The sequence below is a fragment of the Macaca nemestrina genome, chromosome 18 (assembly GCF_043159975.1).
Source record: "Macaca nemestrina isolate mMacNem1 chromosome 18, mMacNem.hap1, whole genome shotgun sequence".
Classification (NCBI taxonomy): Eukaryota; Metazoa; Chordata; class Mammalia; order Primates; family Cercopithecidae; genus Macaca; species Macaca nemestrina.
In genome coordinates this window covers 75,493,361-75,512,648 of record NC_092142.1, presented here as the reverse complement: position 1 = coordinate 75,512,648, position 19,288 = coordinate 75,493,361, and the positions used below count along the sequence as shown (strand labels likewise).

At 36.5% G+C, this 19,288-nt stretch overlaps 1 long non-coding RNA gene across 1 annotated transcript in view; it reads right to left on the bottom strand.

The window, feature by feature from the left end:
• The window catches only part of LOC105491251 (uncharacterized), a 164,377-nt gene extending 145,545 nt beyond the window's left edge, over nucleotides 1–18,832 (bottom strand). The window contains exons 1-2 of the long non-coding RNA XR_011616580.1: nucleotides 18,356–18,832; nucleotides 17,875–18,001 (exon numbers count right to left, since the gene is read on the bottom strand). This is a non-coding gene — a long non-coding RNA (uncharacterized lncRNA). The remainder of the gene's footprint in view (nucleotides 1–17,874; nucleotides 18,002–18,355) is intronic.
• Nucleotides 18,833–19,288: the final 456 nt, after the last annotated feature.

The window sequence follows — 19,288 nt, the reverse complement described above, 5'->3', positions numbered from 1 at the left end:
GGCAATATGAAGTAAAGTTTTAAGATAACTGACATAAAAGTAAAACTTTACTGGATTATTTTTGAATTAACTTAGTGATACAGGAGTGCCAGGAAGGAGAATGTGGTCCCTTTAAATGATATGGAAGGTGGGGAAGGGAAGTGCTGGATAGAGATGGGTGGGTCCCTAGCTAGGGCTCCACCCGCAGGGACTTAGGTGAGGGCAGGCATTTCCCGGCCAAATGTTGCATTTCCCAAGACCACCCTGGCCTGCCACACCCCCCACCCTGGGCCTATAAAAACCCTAGACCCTAAAGGGCAGAAGTTTCTGGACGTTGTGAGGAACACGTGGGAAAAAGAAGACACAATTGGCTGGCTGGGGAAGTCGGAGGATTGCTCAGCAGTCCGAATTTAGGGGAAAACCATCTCCTTTCTGGCTCCCCCATCTGCTAAAAGCTACTTCTACTCAGTAAAACCTTGCACTCATACTCCAAGCCCACGGATCTGATTCTTCTGGTACATCAAGGCAAGAAACCCTGAGATACAGAAATCCCTTTGTCCTTGTGATGAGAAATGGGGTCTAATTGAGCTGGTTAACACAACCTATCTATAGATGCAAACTAAGAAAGCACCCTGTAACATGTGCCCACTGCTTCAGAAGCTATAAACAATCTCCCCTATACATTGCTGTGGCTTTGGAGCCCCCACAGTCTGCCCGTCTCTGTGCTCCCCTAGGGGTTTGAGTAGCCGGGCACTGAAGAAGAAAGCCACACCCCCATCGCATGTCCTGCCAGAGGGACAAGGGAACCTTTCCCATATCAATAGTAATATCTATAATGGTCCATCCTTTGACCATGAGATAATGTATAAAATCTTCTGGAGTATCCCTAACTATTTTTCAAGATAACAACAAAAAAACTCAAGGAATTACAGAAAAGAGAAGCAACTGGATTTTTGGGGATTGGCTGTTTTCAAGGGATTTAAAATTTGTAATAAGATTCTCATAGCAAAGAGGTTTTGGGTCTCATCATGAGAAAGTAAAACAGATAATAGAATATGAGACTGCCCACATAATAAACCACTGACTAAAAACAAACCTGAGTACAAGTAAGAAATTTTCTTCTTTCAGATTCAGGAAAGGGTGTTGGGAACATTACAATTAAAAGCTTATGTATTCCAAAGCTCATCCTGAGAATTCTGTTTAGAAAGATTTTTCAGATTAATTCACCCTATAATAACTACATTGATACTTTCAGCATCATTTACAATTCCTGGTTTAATTAAATGTGTATATTTAATTAAATATATTTGTATATACTTATATATCTATGTCTGTATTGAATCTTAGTTTCTCTATGTGAAGAAATCTGACTGTACTATTAAACTTTGTGCTTTTTCTTCCCCCATCTAGAAACGTTCCACATTGAAATTTTGTATAAACTAAACACTAACTGTTCTACTTAACAATAATTTCTATTGTGTATTTTCTCTTCTACTTATCAACACATTTTATAATGCCAGCATTATACCAAAACAAGCCAAAAAAAACAATATTTTAATAGAGTACAGACCAATCCCTCATATACATAGAAATGAAGAATCTTTTCAGAATTTTAAAGGGCACCTGTGAAGAATTTACAGATAACAGCATTCCCAGCAATGAAAGACTCTGGATTTTCCTTAAGATCACTAACAAGGCAAGAATTTCTCTTTTATAACTGTATTCAACATTGCACTGGAAGTGTAACCAGTACAATAAGGCAAGAAGAAGAAAAAGAACACAGAGAATGGAAAGAAACTAACTATCTACAGATGGTTGCCTGTCTTCAAATTGCCTTTTCTGAAAGAACTTTTAAGTTCCAATAGAAACTTCAAGGCAAAATAGGTTATGGGTTTAATCATTAGAAAGTAAGACAGAAATGAAGACAGAAGACAAGATTGTGTATAGAGAAAATGCTAAGGAAGCTATTTTAAAAGCTGCTGCTAGAACTAATATGGGAAGCTAACAATGTAACACAATGAAATACATATATTCTTATAAGAATTGTAAATTCAAATTTAAAAAGAATGGTTTATTGTAGCATCCAAAAACTTAAAATAATAGGAACAGATTTAAAATTGATATAAGAACTGTCTTATGATAAACGGAAAAAGCACACTGCATAGAGAAATGAAAAAAGATGAAAGTAAATGGAGAGATACAATGTTCTTGAGAATCAGCAGGCTAACTATTGTGAAGACCTCAGTTCTCTTTAAACCAATCTCAGTTCTCTTTAAACCAAACATTCAAGGCAATCCTATGCAAAGATCCTACAGACTTTTTAATAGAAATGGATGAGCTAATTCTAAAATTTATATGGCCATTCAAAAGACCCAGAAGATGCAAAAACACTGTGTACAATAAGAACAAAGTGGGGGGACTTACACTATCTGATTTCAAATGTATATTTATAGCTACATTAATCAAAATGGTATAGCACTGGTGTAAAAAAAGGGTAAAAATAGATCAATGAAAGAAAATAGAGTGTCTAGGCCGGGCATGGTGGCTCACATCTGTAATCCCAGCACTTTGGGAGGCTGAAGAGGGTGGATAACCCGAGGTCAGGAGTTCGAGAATAGCCAGGCCAACACGGTGAAACCCTACCTTTACAAAAAATACATAAAATAGCTGGGTGCGGTGGCATGCACCTGTAGTCCCAGCTACTCGGAAGGCTGAGGCAGGAGAATCGTTGGAACCTGTGATGGGGAGGTTGCAGTGAGCCAACACTGCACCACTGCACTCCAGACTGGGCGACAGAGCGAGACCCCGTCTCAAATAAATAAACAAAGGAAGAAAGAAAAGAAAGTGTCTAGAAATACGCCCATGGGTATAATAACCGATTTTCAACAGAGTTGCCAAGATAATTCAATAGGGAAAAGGTTTTCTTTTCAACAAATCCAATGAAAACAATTAGATGTCCAAATGAAAAATAGAAGAACTTTGTTTCTTATCTCATACCATATACCAAATTACATAAAAATAGATGCAGTTGAAACACTGAAAGGTAAATTATAAATATAACTTCTAGAAAAGATTATATAATATCCTCACAACATTCATGAATGCAATGATTTCTAAATAGAACACAAATCATTTTAAAAATCTGATATTTGAAAAGCATAAATAAGTAAATGAATTACAAAATAAAAAATTAGATTTTATCAAAATTGTGTAAGTCTAAACTTCAATAAGACAGTAAAAATTACATAATTGGGTATATCAGGAATAGATTATAAATTACATTATAAAGTAGATTTATATATCATTAGATTTCATATCAAGAATAGATGATGCATTACGTAATTGGGCACATCAAGAATAGATTAATAATCCTGACGACTGTAACTCAGTAACAAAGCAAACTACCTAACTTTAAAATGTGCAACTTGTTTGATCAAATAATTTACAAAAGGAGATTTATAAATGACCAATACATATGAATATGATCAATATCTGTAATCATCAAGAAAATGCATGTTAGCATAATGAGATTTCTCTAAGATACCTGAAACTCAGAAGTCTGGCAATTTCGAGTGTTCAGAAGCACGCAGAGCAAATTGAAATCTTCTACATGTTTTATGGGGATGCAAAACTGGAGAACTACTCTGAAAACCAGACTGGCAGTTTCTTATACATATGTTTACTATATGTATAAATGCCTCATCAGTTTTACCTCTAGAAATCTACCCAGGAAAAAATGAAAACTTATGTCCACACAAGGATTTCCACATAATTGTCTACAGCACCTTTATGTATAATAGACCAAAATCAGAAATACTCCAAAAGTTGACCAAATGGCGAATAAATAAATACTAGTATATCAAAACAATAGAACATACTTTTACTTAGCAATAAAGAATGGACTACGGATACATGAGAACATGAACCAATCTCAAAAACATTCTGCTGGAAAAAAGAAAACCTACACTAAAAGTCGATAGCTTATAGTTCTATCTATATAAAAATCTAGAATAAGATAAACTAACCTGTAGTGACAGCAAGATCAGTGCTTGCCTGGAGTCGAGGGTGGTGACTTTTAAAAGGCATAATGGAACATTTGGGGGTGACAGACATGTTCTACATTTTGATCATGATAATGGCTTCAAGGGTGTTTGTATTTGTCAAAATTCATCTAACAGTATATTTAAAATCGATGAATTTTATTTTATGTAAATTAATCAATTGATTTGGTTTAAAAACTGCAATAGAAAGGGTAGTGGACACTGTATCTGAGGCACTGAATGGAGTAAACCATTCTTTTTTCCACCCTAGAAACTCCAGGAATGAAAGAGACCTTGCCTTCAGTGCATGAACTAGTCTACACTTACCAGTTACTGGAAATATTTCAGAAACTGATTTCCTCTGATTTCAAAGAATCTGAGGAAAACTTTGACTCTCTGGTAGTCAAACAAATGTTTTTGTACTTGGAGATTTGGAAACTTGTTGTAAATCTAATACTAGGTAGGGCAGCTTGACAAAACAATAAGAATTTGTTGCCTGGGCAGGGTTGCAGTGAGCCGAGACTGCACCACTGAGCTCCAGACTGGGCGACAGAGCGAGACCCCGTCTCAAGTAAATAAATAAACAAAGGAAGAAAGAAAAGAAAGTGTCTAGAAATATGTCCATGGGTATAATAATCGATTTTCAACAGAGTTGCCAAGATAATTCAATAGGGAAAAGGTTTTCTTTTCAACAAATCCAACGAAAACAATTAGATGTCCAAATGAAAAATAGAAGAACTTTGTTTCTTATCTCATATCATACACAAAATTACATAGAAATAGATGCAGTTGAAACAGATACAGGCTCATACCTGTAATCCCAACATTTTGGGAGGTTGAGATGGGAGGATTGCTTGAGCCCAGGAGTTTAAAACCAGCCTAGGCAACAGAGTGAGACCCTATCTCTGAAAACAAACAACCAACCAACCAAAGGTTAACATCAGTTATTTTCTTTACTCCCATTGATTAGTAGTAAGTTCATGTTTAGAAAAAAATTAATTTGTAAACTGGGAAGAAACAATGTTATTATCGCATCTCAAGTTGTACCTGGCAGTTCCCAGGTCAAGTTAAGTGACATTCTCAGGGGAAGCCTCCTGTCTTTGCCTAAATTACACCAAGTTATTTCATGCCTCAACTCCCTCCACATGTGTTGCCCTTGGGGCCTGAAAGTTTTTTCCCTTGTCTTTGCTTGGGTTGACTTCCACTCATTCTTCCAGACCCAATTTAAAAATTGATTTTTTCAAATCACCATTCTGTTTCAATAAGTTGTTCTTTATTAGATTTACTCATTGCACTACATTTGATGTATTCAGAACATCTATAATATTTGGATATTTGTGTATTTATAAATGAATTTTTTGGCTTATTGTCTGTCCTATCTCTATTCTAAGTTCTATGACCTGATTCCTTTCTAGTGCTTACAAATGCTGTTGATTACTGGAATTGTTCAGTACTTCTGAATTCCGGAGATGTGTACAGGAGGGTCAAAGTTTTTATACAATCAAAGGGAAGATCCCATTTTTATGTGATTTTTCCTAAATCGCCTCAAAACATGGCTTAATCTGAAAATAGGTTGGGGGGTTTCAAAGGCATGGACTCTCATTCTGTCCAATTTTATATTTCTGGTTTCCAAAAGAGTACCAAAAAATAACAACAACAACATAGTATCAAGCGAACAAATTTAAGAAAAAGAATATTCTTTGGAGGACAAGAGGAAACTGAATCATATCATTAAAAACGGTAAATAAAGGGAAAGTATCAAGCATTTATCCTGCCTTGTCTATAGGAAGTACCACTAGGTAATTAACAAAAGAGTAGCCCATAAGAAATGTCTCCTTATAAAACATCACAGCAAATTAAAAAGAAAAAAAAACTCTTCTAACTGGTGTGAGATGGTATCTCATTGTAGTTTTGATTTGCATTTCTCTGATGGCCAGTGATGCCGAGCATTTTTTCATGTGTCTGTTGGCTGTATGAATGTCTTCTTTTGAGAAATGTCTGTTCATATCCTTTGCCCACTTTTTGATGGGATTGTTTGTTTTTTTCTTGTAAATTTGTTTGAGTTCTTGTGCTGGAGAGGATGTGGAGAAATAGGAACACTTTTACACTGTTGGTGGGATTGTAAACTAGTTCAACCATTGTGGAAAACAGTATGGCGATTCCTCAAGGATCTAGAACTAGAACTAGAAATACCATTTGACCCAGCCATCCCCTTACGGGGTATATACCCAAAGGATTATAAATCATGCTGCTATAAAGACACATGCACACGTATGTTTACTGCGGCACTATTCACAATAGCAAAGACTTGGAATCAACCCAAATGTCCATCAGTGACACACTGGATTAAGAAAATGTGGCACATATACACCATGGAACACTAAGCAGCCATAAAAAAGGATGAGTGTGTGTTCTTTGTAGGAACATGGATGCAGCCAGAAACCATCATTCTCAGCAAACTATCGCAAGAACAGAAAACCAAACACTGCATGTTCTCACTCATAGGTGGGAACTGAACAATGAGATTACTTGGATTCGGGAAGGGGAACATCACACACCGGGGCCTATTATGGGGATTGTGGTGGGGAGCGATGGCATGGGAATTATACCTGATGTAAATGACGAGATGATGGGTGCTGATGAGTTGATGGGTGCAGCACACCAACATGGCACAAGTATACATATGTAACAAAACTGCACATTGTGCATATGTACCCTAGAACTTAAAGTATAATAAAAAAAAAAAAAGAAAAAAAAAGCTGACAGAACTGACAGAACTTAAATGCTCTAATTTTTCAAAAATAGCTAATTAATGAATCTAATCATTGAGCATTTTGCTGCTAATATAACAAAGAGTGAGGCAACTAGACATCACGTACCTCCTGATTAAAGAATACAATACCGGCCGGGCACAGTGGCTCACGCCTGTAATCCCAGCACTTTGGGAGGCCGAGGCGGGCGGATCATGAGGTCAGGAGATCGAGACCATTCTGCCTAACATGGTGAAACCCCGTCTCTGCTAAAAATACAAAAAATTAGCCGGGTGTGGTGGCAGGCACCTGTAGTCTCATCTACTTGGGAGGCTGAGACAGGAGAATGGCGTGAACCCGGGAGGCAGAGCTTGCAGTGAGCTGAGATCGCGCCACTGCACTCCAGCCTGGGCGATGAGCAAGACTCCATCTCAAAAAAGAAAAAAAAAAAAAAATACAATACCACCTACAGTCTTTCCAATGGAACGGAAGGAACATGAGCCTGCTGTAGCCTGAGATCCAGCACCAAGTATTTAAAGAAATAGCAAGGACAAAGAACACGTTAAACCACACCATTAGCACATAACAAGTAAAGTCTATACTATGGAAAACCTTACAAGACAAATGTCCAGGGTTGATGAACAGATGAGTGGCAAGGTAATATAAAGAAGTGGCAGGAAAGTCTGTCAATGAAAAAATATATCATTTATTTTAAATGGGCAAGAAGAAAACCATAAAAATCACTAGCAGAAGTTCTCTACAAGAAATTAAATGGAGATTCTTTCATGCTGAAATAAAAATAACTTGAATTCAAAGAAAGAAAAGCATTGGAAAAGTAACTTTACAGGTAAATAGAAAACGGAATATAAATGTATTTTTTGTTATTAACTAATTTTTTCCTCAACTGTATAAAACAGTATTTATAAGTCTATGTTGATGGACATACAATATATAAAGGTACAATTTGTGTGACAAAATGGTACACTGAAAGAAGAGTAGGGAATGAGCTTTATGAGAGCAAAGTCCTTGTATACTATTGAAATTAGGTTGATATTATCTCAACTAGATTTTTATAAGTTAAATGTTAATTGTGATCCTCAGACCAATCACTAAAAAAACTCAAAATCATATTAAAAGAAATGACAAATGAATTAAATGATATGCTAGAAGTACCTAACAAAAGACAGTAATTTAATAGAATTCAAAAATGCATAAGAAGTACATAAAATAAACACAAATATGGTGGATGTGAGTCCTATCTTATCAGTAAATGCATTACATAATAATGGACTAAGCACTCGAATTAAAAGTAGAGATTGGAAGAATGGTCAACTATACACAAGTCAACTAAACACAACTATACACAAGTCAACTAAAACACAAGTCAACTAAACACAACTATACACAAGTCAACTAAACACAAGTCAACTATAACCTATCTACAAAGGTATACTTTGTATTCAAAGACACAAACAGGTTAAAATTAAAAGGATGGAAAGAGATATACTATGTAAACAATAGTAAGAGAACTGGTGTGGCTATACTAATATCAGACAATATACACTATAAGGCAAAATATTGTTGTTAGATACAAAGGTGATTTTATAATAAGAGGTTAATTCATCTAGAAAATATAACAATTTAAAATATAATCCAACAATAGAGCTCAATATTCATAAAGAAAAATTGCAGATTTGAAGGAGAGGCACGTCAACCTTAGCAGCTGCAAAAATCAATCCCCCTTTAAACAATAAATAAAAAACTGGAAAGAAATTCAAGAAGGAAATTCAACATTTGAACAGCACTATAAATGAACTAGAACTAACATCTATAAAATACTCCACCCAACAGAACAGACTACAGATTAGGCCCTATGGTAGTCCTTAAAACAAAGCCCAATAAACTTAAAAATATTCAAATCATACAAAGTATGTTTTCTGGCCATAATGCAATTATATTAGAAATCAGTAACAATGAAATATGGAAAACTCACAAAAATGTGGACATCAATAATACACTATTAAATAACCAATAGGTCAAGAAGAAATCCCAGGTAAATTTGAAAAGACTTGGAAATAAGTGAAGGAAAACACAACATATTAAAATACATGAAATGCACCTAAAACAGTACTTAAAGGCAAATTTATAGCTCTAACCTTCTCTTAAAAAAATAAGACATTTTCAGACTAATAACCTATCTTTGCAACTTCTTAAGTAACTAGAGTAAGAAGAGGAAACTAAAGCCAAAGCAAACAGAAGGAAAAAATAAAGATTACAGTGGTAATAAATGAAAAAGAGTAGGGAAAGTAACCAAAACCAAAAGCAGGTTGTTTGAAAAGATCAAATAACCAAACCAAAAGTAGGTTCTTTGACGAGATCAAACCAAATTGACAACCTGTAAGACTGATAAAGAAACAAAGATAGAAGATGCAAGTTACTAAAATCAGAAATAAAAGAGGAGGTATTTTTACTTATATTTTACGTATCTTAGAAATTAAAAGTATTATAAAGAAATGCTATAAACAATCATATACCAACAAATTAAGATAACCTAAATGAAATGGTCAAATCCTCAGAACGACAGAAACAACAGACTCAAAAAAAGAAACAGGAAAAAAATTAGAAAATTGGAATAGACCTATAAGAAGAAAAAAGACTGAATTAATAGTGAAAAACTTCCTATAAGAAAAAGTACAGGACCAGATGGCTTCACTGGTGAATTCTACCAAATGTTTGAAGAAGAATCAACAACAATCTTCTACAGACTCCTCCAAAAAAACAGAAGAGGAAAGAGAGGAGAGACACTTCACAACTCATTCTATGAGGCCAGTATTATTCTGAAAACAAAATCAAAGACATCCCCCAACACACACACACACACACACACACACACACACCACCGCACCAATTTCCCTCATGAACACTGTTGCAAAAATTCTCATCAAAATACTAGTACACATGTAACATGTGAAGGATTATACACAATGGATGAGTGGGATTTCTCTTGAGGAATGCATAGTTGGCATATCATATAAAAATCAACAAATACCATAGGATGAAAAACACGTGACCATCCCAGTAGACAGAAAATAAACATATGACAAAATTCAAACCCTTCCACAATTAAAAAGGAAAACCTATTGGCAATAGGAAGGAGCCTGACAAAGGACATTTATGAAAAGCTCAATGCTATCTTCATTCTTAGTGATTAGTGACTGAAAGTTTTCTTCCTAATATCAGGAACAAGACAAGAATGTCAGTTTTCATCCCTTATATTCAACACGGTACTACAGGATCCAGTTATGGCACTTAGGCAAGAAAAAGAAACAAGGTAATCATATTGGAAAGGAAGAATGAAACTACCTCTATTTGCAATTGATATGATCTTGCACAGAGAAAATCCTAAGGAACCTATAAAAAATTAGAGGCCATAACTGAGTTATTAGAAACTCAGTTTCTAGTGTTTGAAGGATACAAAATCAAGATATAAAAATCAGTTATATTTCTACAGACTAGCAATAAACAATCTGGACATGAATTTAAGAAATCAATTCCATTTTCACTAGCACAACATGAATGGCACACCTAGGAATAAACATAACCAAAAAGTGTAAGATGAGCATACTCAAAACTGCAAAAATTTCTTAAAGAAATTTACAAAAATATAAATAAATGTAAAGACATCTCACATTTATAGACTGGAAGACAATCTTTTAAAGACGGAAATATTTTCAAAAATGATCTACAGATTCAATGGAATCACTATGAAAATCTCAGTTGCCTTTATGCAAAATAAGGCGATTTAAAATTTAAATGGAAATGCAAGGCACCCTGAATAGTCACAGTAGTACTGAAAATGAAGAACAAGGTCAGAGGACTCACACTTTCCAATTTCAAAACTTACTACACAGCTACAGTAATCGAGACTGTTTTGTACCAGCATGAGGACAGACATACAGATCTATGGAACAGAATTGAGAATTCTGAAATAAAGACATACATTCATGATCAGTTAATTTTCAACAAAGATGTCAAAACTTCAACTAGAGAAGAGTAATCTGTTTTATAAATGGGCTGGGATAATTGGATATCAACATGGAAAAAAAAAGAAAAAGATTTTGGAACTCTACGTTATATTGTGGTAACAGACTGCCACGACTTGTTTTCTGGTCACAACCCTGCTGACCAAAACAAGATCTGGCCCAAACAGGATAAAGTGAAGAAATTAGCAGGAACCAGAGAGGGCGATGAAAGCGATCCCTAGTTGCCCTCATTGCTCATTGGACTGGGATACTCCCACCAACGCCATAACAGTTTACAAGTGCCAAGGCAACTACCCAGAAGTTACCACCCCTTTCCTAGAAAGTTATAAATAAACTTCCCCCCCCAATTTGAATTGACTCACCCATCCATGTAATTGAAAGCGAATGTAAGGGAGTACAAATACAGTTTGTAAAAGAGCCCATAAGTTGGTGACTCTGGGCCCCCTGCCTATGAGTTAGGCCTGTTCTACAAAGAACAGTACCTACAGTTCTAAGAGATGGCTAACAGCACTGGCTCACCCTTGAATTCTTTCCTGTGCAAAGCCAAGAACCCTTCTGGACTGAACCCAAAAGTTGAGGCTTGCTTGTGCTGTACCATCATCTATAAAAATTAACTCAAGTGAATCAAAAACCCAAATCCTAAATATAAGAGTAAAAACTGTAAACTGCTTAAAAACATAATTGTATATTTTGGTGACCTTGGATTAAGCAATGGTTTACCTACATTTGACAGCAAAAGCACAAGCAACCAAAGAAAAACAGACAAATTAAACTTTACAAACTTCAAAACTTTTGTATTTTAAAGGATATTATCAAAACAGTGAAAAGATAACACACAAAATGAGATAATTAAAAATGGGCACAGGACTTTTACAAGGAGATTTATATCTTCAATGAATCAGGGTTTGACAAGAGAAACTGTAGCAAAGACATGTGTGTCATCATCTCATAGCTCATGCAACTTACATACACATTGTTGGACAATCATGAATCACTCGCTATATATACATGTAAAGGCCATATAGATGCTCATCCAGCATGTGCTTAATTTGTTAACTGACAACTCATTTTTTCCCAATGCAACTCATTCCATTTAAGAACATTTTGCCGGGCGCGGTGGCTCAAGCCTGTAATCCCAGCACTTTGGGAGGCCGAGACGGGCGGATCACGAGGTCAGGAGTTCGAGACCATCCTGGCTAACACGGTGAAACCCCGTCTCTACTAAAAAATACAAAAAACTAGCCGGGTGAGGTGGCGGGCGCCTGTAGTCCCGGCTACTCGGGAGGCTGAGGCAGGAGAATGGCGTAAAAACCCGGGAGGCAGAGCTTGCAGTGAGCTGAGATCCGGCCACTGCACTCCAGCCAGGGCGACACAGCGAGACTCCGCCTCAAAAAAAAAAAAAAAAAAAGAACATTTTAAGCCATTCTACAACGTAAATGTATTTCAAAACATCATATGGTACACAATAAATATATATGCTATATTTGTCAATTAAAAGTACAAAAGAACATCCAAAATGGTACAAAAACAAGGAGAAGCAAAGGATTTCGTAGACATTTCTTCAAAGAAGACATATATGTGACTAATGTTTAAAAATCTTCAAAATCAAGAGTCATCAGTGAAATGCAAGTTAAAACCTCAATGACATACCACTAGATGTTCTCCTAAATGGCTATAATTTTATTTGTTTAATTTATTTATTATTATTATACTTTAAGTTGTAGGGTACATGTGCATAACGTGCAGGTTTGTTACATATGTATACTTGTGCCATGTTGGTGTGCTGCACCCATCAACTCGTCATTTACATCAGGTATAACTCCCAATGCAATCCCTCCCCCCTCCCCCCTCCCCATGATAGGCCCCGGTGTGTGATGTTCCCCTTCCTGAGTCCAAGTGATCTCATTGTTCAGTTCCCACCTATGAGTGAGAACATGCAGTGTTTGGTTTTCTGTTCTTGTGATAGTTTGCTGAGAATGATGGTTTCCAGCTGCATCCATGTCCCTACAAAGGACACAAACTCATCCTTTTTGATGGCTGCATAGTATTCCATGGTGTATATGTGCCACATTTTCTTAATCCAATCTGTCACTGATGGACATTTGGGTTGATTCCAAGTCTTTGCTATTGTGAATAGTGCTGCAATAAACATACGTGTGCATGTGTCTTTATAGCAGCATAATTTATAATCCTTTGGGTATATCCCGAGTAATGGGATGGCTGGGTCATATGGTACATCTAGTTCTAGATCCTTGAGGAATCGCCATACTGTTTTCCATAATGGTTGAACTAGTTTACAATCCCACCAACAGTGTAAAAGTGTTCCTATTTCTCCACATCCTCTCCAGCACCTGTTGTTTCCTGACTTTTTAATGATCGCCATTCTAACTGGTGTGAGATGGTATCTCATTGTGGTTTTGATTTGCATTTCTCTGATGGCCAGTGATGATGAGCATTTTTTCATGTGTCTGTTGGCTGTATGAATGTCTTCTTTTGAGAAATGTCTGTTCATATCCTTTGCCCACTTTTTGATGGGGTTGTTTGTTTTTTTCTTGTAAATTGGTTTGAGTTCTTTGTAGGTTCTGGATATTAGCCCTTTGTCAGATGAGTAGATTGCAAAAATTTTCTCCCATTCTGTAGGTTGCCTGTTCACTCTGATGGTAGTTTCTTTTGCTGTGCAGAAGCTCTTTAGTTTAATGAGATCCCATTTGTCAATTTTGGCTTTTGCTGCTGTTGCTTTTGGTGTTTTAGACATGAAGTCTTTGCCCATGCCTATGTCCTGAATGGTACTACCTAGGTTTTCCTCTAGGATTTTTATGGTATTAGGTCTAACATTTAAGTCTCTAATCCATCTTGAATTAATTTTCGTATAAGGAGTAAGGAAAGGATCCAGTTTCAGCTTTCTACTTATGGCTAGCCAATTTTCCCAGCACCATTTATTAAATAGGGAATCCTTTCCCCATTTCTTGTTTCTCTCAGGTTTGTCAAAGATCAGATGGCTGTAGATGTGTAGTATTATTTCTGAGGACTCTGTTCTGTTCCATTGGTCTATATCTCTGTTTTGGTACCAGTACCATGCTGTTTTGGTTACTGTAGCCTTGTAGTAGAGTTTGAAGTCAGGTAGCGTGATGCCTCCAGCTTTGTTCTTTTGACTTAGGATTGTCTTGGAGACGCGGGCTCTTTTTTGGTTCCATATGAACTTTAAAGCAGTTTTTTCCAATTCTGTGAAGAAACTCATTGGTAGCTTGATGGGGATGGCATTGAATCTATAAATTACCTTGGGCAGTATGGCCATTTTCACGATATTGATTCTTCCTATCCATGAGCATGGTATGTTCTTCCATCTGTTTGTGTCCTCTTTTATTTCACTGAGCAGTGGTTTGTAGTTCTCCTTGAAGAGGTCCTTTACATCCCTTGTAAGTTGGATTCTTAGGTATTTTATTCTCTTTGAAGCAATTGTGAATGGAAGTTCATTCCTGATTTGGCTCTCTGTTTGTCTGTTACTGGTGTATAAGAATGCTTGTGATTTTTGCACATTAATTTTGTATCCTGAGACTTTGCTGAAGTTGCTTATCAGCTTAAGGCGATTTTGGGCTGAGACAATGGGGTTTTCTAAATATACAATCATGTCATCTGCAAACAGGGACAATTTGACTTCTTCTTTTCCTAACTGAGTACCCTTGATTTCTTTCTCTTGCCTAATTGCCCTAGAATGGCTATAATTTTAAAAGGCAGAAAATAAAAAGTGTTGGCAAGGATGTAGAGAAATCAGATCCCTCATATGTAGCTTGTGAAAATGTAAAATGGTGCAATTCTCCTCTGGAAAGCAGATATTGCTTTAGAAAGTTAAATATAGAATTGCCGTATCACTCAGCTATTTTACTCCTAGGTATGCCCCCAAGAGAACTGAAAATATTTGTCCATGCAAAAGCTCGTACATGAATGTCCCTCACAGCATTGTCCATAATTGCCAAAAAGTGAAAAATTCCACATCTATCAACTGATGAATAAACAAAATTTGTCATATCCATAAATTAAATATTATTCAGCTATAAAAAGGAATGCACTACTGATTCATGCAAGAACGTGCACAAACCTTGAAAACATGCTAAGTGAAAGAAGCCAACCACAAAAGGCTACATATTGTGTGATTCAATTTATATCAAATGCCCAGAAAATAAAATCCCATTGAGACAGAAAGTAGATTAGTGGTTGCCAGTAGCTGGAGGAGGGGAGCAAGGAGTAGCTCTTCTAATAGTAGTTGACAGCTTTATAAATATATTAAAAATAAACTGTATACTTTAAAGGGTGATTTTTTAGTATGTAAATTATATATGTCAATTAAAATTTAACTAAAACCTGAACCATAATGATATCAACTTAATATTTTAACTTCAAACTCATAAATGTATATGCTTATCCCCAACAGTGTTTGGAAAAATCTATAAGGTCTTTCTGTGACTGTGATCCAATACTGTCTCTCCGTAATTTTCTCAAGATCCAAACAATGCATAACGCATCTTTTTAGAGTCCCAGTTCTACATCATTTCAAACCGTGTGAAAAATCAGCCATTTTTGGGGTCATTCTCAGGGCTAAATTCGTCCAAATATTTTTCTGGTCTCCTACAGTTATAGTGTAAACACCTAATTTGGTGAGATTTTAAATCTACTCTTTAGAGTCTCTTGGAAGCTTCTAATTTCATTTTAAATTGAACCACAAACTTCCTCTACTTTAAACTCATTTAATCATATTTTTGGTATTTAATTAAAACACGTAACCACTACAGGTAGCATAAGCAGTTTTGAAGGGAACAGAACCAATTCTTGACAAGCATGTAACTCAGCTGGTGTAAATGGAAGGGCAAAGGGAGGAAAAACGAAAAGCATCTAAGGCACAAGTCAAAAGATAACAGAAAAAAACACTGAAAAACCAGTTTGTTCAGGACATTCGTATACAGAAATTAGATTAAATACCTGCTATTATACTTAAATGCGATAGTAAGGTATGGATGAGTCTGAATATGTGAAAAGGTCATTGCACACATATATTAATATGATAGCATGGACCATAGAACAGATTTTGGGGAACATATAAACAGAGAAATTTGACTAGTGTTTATCCACCCATGTATAAACCTGCGCCCTTAGTTGAGGATAAAATATCCTTCAGTCCATTTCTAGGACTTTTACTGCAAAAACAAAAAATGGTGATCACTAAACTTTGAAGAATATAAGCAACCCCAACCACATAGAGCCCCACCTCTGTGTCTCTACTCTACTCATGGATTCTAATTATTGCCTTGAAACAGATTATACACCCTGGGTCTAAATAATGTCCTTTGTAGCTTTGGAAATGACTTTTCTCATCTTTTAAACGGCTACAACGATTGCTGTGTTGGTAGATAGCGGGCACCAAAGATGTCCACACCCTAATTTTCTGTGAATATATTGCCTTATACCACAAAAGGAACTGTGTAGACAAGAGTAAATCTTCCTGAGATTAGATTATCTTTGACTACTAAAGTAGGTCCAACCTAATCACATGGGTTTCTAAAAGTAGAAGAACAAGGTAGATGAATATGTCAGATGCAACACAAGGACCTGACCAACTCTGGGTGGCTTTAAAGATGGAGAGAGACCATGAGTCATAGAATGTGGGTAGCTCCTAGAAGCAAGGAAATGAAGACCTCAGTCCTACAACCACATATAACCGAATTCTGCCAAAAATCTAAATGACCAAAGAAAGACATTGTCTCCCAGGGCCTCCAGAGAGAAACACAGCCCTGGCCACACCTCAATTTTAGCCCACTAAAACTGGTGCTAGACCTGGATCTACAGAACTGTAACATAATACATTTATACTGTTTTAAGACACTAAAATTGTGTTAATTTTTAATACTCACAATAAAAAAAATAAAATGAACTCATCCTCACAGAAATGGGACTAATTTTAAACTAGATGATTCATGTAAAAAGGATATACCATTCCTGATACTAAAGTTGTTAGTAGTTTTACCATTGCTCTTCTGTTATTGTTAGTCTCACAGCACTTAGAACATGAGGCATTGTTTCATAGATATATTTATCAAAATAGATTGCATGCCCCTTGATGGCAACAGTCATGCCTAATTTATTTTGGAGTACTCATGCTAGCCATACCATTGCAGGTTTTTTAATTCTTTCATATATCTGTGATTAAACAAACAATTGGACAGTATTGCAGGATTTTGCATTTTCAGATACTCAGAATTCTGCGCTAAATAATTATAGGAACACTTGGGAGTTGCTGCTCTACCTAACTGATATGAAACTATGACAACGGGAGAAAAAAATGAAAGTAAACTATCTTTTGTAATTGGTCTTAGATAGGCAAGAACACGGCCAATAGTGAATTAAGGAATGAAAAGCATTACAGAAGACTAAATGGGATGCAACATTCATAGCTTTGACATAGTTGTTGTTAGAGACAAATTTTATGAATGACAATACATGTGGTCTATATGCATTGCTTATGTGATGTGTATTAGAAGTTATTTTCTTACCATTCTGCTCAACAAGACTTAGTAGAAAAGATGAACAAGCAACAGTAAGAACAGCTCTTTCATCTCTTCTATAAATTTCTTACCAGTCAGTATTAAAATTGTCCCAAATTTAAGCCTGTTTGTGTTACCATATACACAGAATACTCATCAGGGATTACACAAAGAATATTAGAATAGAAAGAAGCTTTAAGAATTTCAATTGAATTACAAGACACCCTGATACTTAGGCACATTTTTTTCTAAGCTTTTTTTTTTTTTTTTTCCTCAAAGTAGTATCTCCAGAGCCGCAAAGCACAATTTTCACTGCTTTGGAAAATAATGTTGTATTTTCTGAGTCAAGTATATCTGGATAATTCTTATTTGAAGTCTACAAACACAACTTTTGAGATATTGAAAAGCAAACATGTAAGACAGGTTAAAACAAGAAAGGTATGTTTATAATACACTATTGTTTTGGTTTAGGTATCATTGTATCCTTAAATCTTTGAGCATATAGAAAAAACATAATCTAGAGACTCACAGGATTTGTGTTCATCTTTCTGCGGCAGACAGACTCAAAGATGGCCCCATGGTTTCCATCTCATGCTTTGGCTCTTGCATACTCTTCTCCCTTTGAGTTTAGGTCAGACTCGTGAGTTTGTTCTAGCCTGCAGAACACAACAAAAGTGGCATGCTATATGTAATTATGACATGTAAGATTGTTAACAGCTGTCTTCCTAGGAGACATTATTTCCCTTGCTGGCTTTTAAGAAACCAGCTGCCATTGTTGTATTTCCCATATGTTTTCTTGCTTTTTGTCGGTTTCAAATAAATAGAATGTGAAAAACAAACAAGTCTGAAACTGACTTCAAGTTTTAAGAGTGATAAAGTACTATGAAAGTTAAAGAGGCGCACCCCGCCGCCATTTTGTCCCCTGGTCCCTGCAAGGCATACTGACAGCCGGCGCCCCAGCGTGGACCCGTCCTGGTCTGCTGCGACGCACGACCCTCATGGACACTCACCCCCGGCCACCCTGCGCAGTTCGCAGTTCAGAGCGGCTCAGAGCTTCCCGCCGGGAAAGGGGCGGGGCGGGACGCGGCAGGCAGGTCTTGGAGAGGCGGGGCGGCTTCCCAGCATACCGCACCACGTGACTCTCAGTGTGGCCGCGCTTCTCCCAGCTGCAAGCGCCTTGTGGCCCGCGCGCAGGCGCACTCTGGTTCGCGCCACTGGGGCGCCCAGGCGGGAGGTCGGAGCATCTTGTGAGTTAGACTATGGAGAGGGCCACGTGACAACCGAGGGTGGCCTCTGTCCAGCAGCTGGTAAAAAAGTCATAACGCTCAGTGCGATAACCTGCAAGAAGACTGAATTTTGCCAACAATCACATGAGCTTAAACGAAGTTCCTTCTCCAGTTGAGCCTTAGATGAGACTAGTACTCTGGCTAACATATTGATTGCAGCTTTGTTAAACTCTAAACGGGACGCTAACTAAATTATTCCTCGACTCATGACACAGAATACATGAGATAATGTATTGTTTTAAGCAATAGCTAATATATTAGGTTTCAAAACCTTTTCTGTGCAGGTTGAGACAATACAAGCTATTGCCTCCTATTTCTTATTTAAAGTATTAAATACTAAATCAACACAATAACATCAGTTGACCCATTATGATACTACATACATGAACTGACAAGTGAAACTTCCATCTCTAGGTTGTTTCAAGACTGTATATGAAAAATTGGTTAAATGTTTAAGTTGGGTGCCCAATTAATTTGCTACAAAACTTTTTTTAATCTCTTTTTTCTTTCTTATCTCTGCAATATCTACTAACCAAATTAGGCAAGCTGACATCATAAAGATTTCTAAATTCATCTAGTTTCCTTAATTCATAGTCATGATCCGTGATTTGGGAGCTATCATATCCCACCTTTCACTGTATCAACTTCATTTTTTTT